The sequence below is a fragment of the Aplysia californica genome, unplaced genomic scaffold (assembly GCF_000002075.1).
Source record: "Aplysia californica isolate F4 #8 unplaced genomic scaffold, AplCal3.0 scaffold00599, whole genome shotgun sequence".
NCBI lineage: Eukaryota > Metazoa > Mollusca > Gastropoda > Aplysiida > Aplysiidae > Aplysia > Aplysia californica.
In genome coordinates this window covers 463,329-464,928 of record NW_004797869.1, presented here as the reverse complement: position 1 = coordinate 464,928, position 1,600 = coordinate 463,329, and the positions used below count along the sequence as shown (strand labels likewise).

Below are 1,600 nucleotides of genomic sequence, written 5' to 3'. Positions count from 1 at the left end.
GTATGTGTGTGTGTGTGTGTGTGTGTGTGTGTGTGTGTGTGTGTGTATGTGTGGATCTGTGTGCGTGTGTGTGTGTATGTGTGTACGTGTGTGTATGAGTGAGTGAGTGTGTGTGTGTGTTCGTCTGACTGTATGCGCGTGCGAGAGAGAGGGAGGGGGGGAGGGGAGTGAGAAACACATGCGTATTAGTTAGCCACCTCACCCTTGCTGCGTGCGCCTTGAGACTGTGTGTGAGTGGGGTGAGGGTGAAAGGGTGAGGGGTGAAGGGGGAAGGGGGGGTGTTGTGTGAGGGTGAGGGGTGAGGGGGGGTGGTGGTGTCTGAGGAGGTATCGAAGCGTCTGGTGTGGTATTCTTTGACCGCTGACATGTCCCAGGGATGTCCGCTATGATTGATTTGACTACTGGCCAGTCAGGAGGAGAAGGGGAGGGGGGAGAGAGGGTCATTGAGCTGGGTGGTGAGTCACACCCTGTGTTATAACCTCAACAACAACAACAACAACAACAACAACAACAACAACAACAACAACAACAACAACAACAAGTGCTAAACACCACTTGGCGTCGATTAACTCCTGACTTAAGCAGTGTTGGTTCTAGTCAGCTACTTATAAGAACATAACAACAACAACAACAACAACAACTTATAAGAACATGATATTGTTCTATTGACACAAACTCAACCCCCCCCCCAAAAAAAACCCAACAACAAACAAACAAACAAACAAAAAAACCAACGAAGGAGAAAAGCAAGACACGACAAAACCACCACCACAACAAACAACGACAACAACAGGAACAACAACAAAAACAAACAACAACAACAACAATAACAACGTCAACAACAAAAATCAAAACCTCTTAAAAGCAAAGCAAACAAACAAACAAAAAACAAAACAAACAAACAATTTTTTGTTTTAGTAAGAGTTTTACGGCACTTTTAACATAATAAGGTCAAACAAGAGAGTAACAAACACAAAAAAGAAGAAGGGGAGACAAAGACGATCATTGGTGTTTGACAGGAAAGAAGAAGCAAACCACACCAGAGCACCCGCCAACAACTCACGAAGTAGAGAGAGAAGAAAGTGAGTGAGAGAGATAGAGAGTAAGAGACAGTGAGAGTAAGAGTGAAAGCATCATTCCCTCTCCAAACACATGCACGCAAACAAATCCCATCGCTTTTTTTTTGGGGGGGGGGGTTCAAGATGAAAAACATTCATTAATCAAATAACATACATGGTGAAACAAACGAATGGGGCCAAAATAGCTCACGATCTGTCAAAATCAACGGGAAAAAATATGCAAAGCAAAGTAAAAACAAGAGTAGCAGCAACAAAACAATTAATGACAGACAAAGAAGAGATGGTAAAAGCGAAACAAATAATTATAACAACATATTGCCGAAAACTCAAAACAAAATTGAAGAAAAACGAGACAAAACCACCACCACAACAAACAACAACAACAACAGCAACAAACAAACAAACAAAAGAAAAAAACAACAGCAGCAGTAACAACAACATCAACAAAAACAACAATAAGATCATTATCAACAACAACAACAACAACAACAACAACAACAACAACAACAACAACAACAACA

General features: G+C 41.7%; 2 protein-coding genes across 2 annotated transcripts in view; one reads left to right on the top strand and one right to left on the bottom strand.

Annotated features, from left to right (window-relative positions):
- Nucleotides 1-1,600, top strand: part of LOC101849793 (neural cell adhesion molecule 1-B) — a 26,842-nt gene that overhangs the window by 4,193 nt on the left and 21,049 nt on the right. The gene's annotated exons all lie outside the window — the stretch shown is intronic.
- Nucleotides 1-1,600, bottom strand: part of LOC101851219 (putative uncharacterized protein DDB_G0271606) — a 40,979-nt gene that overhangs the window by 35,511 nt on the left and 3,868 nt on the right. The window lies entirely within an intron of this gene.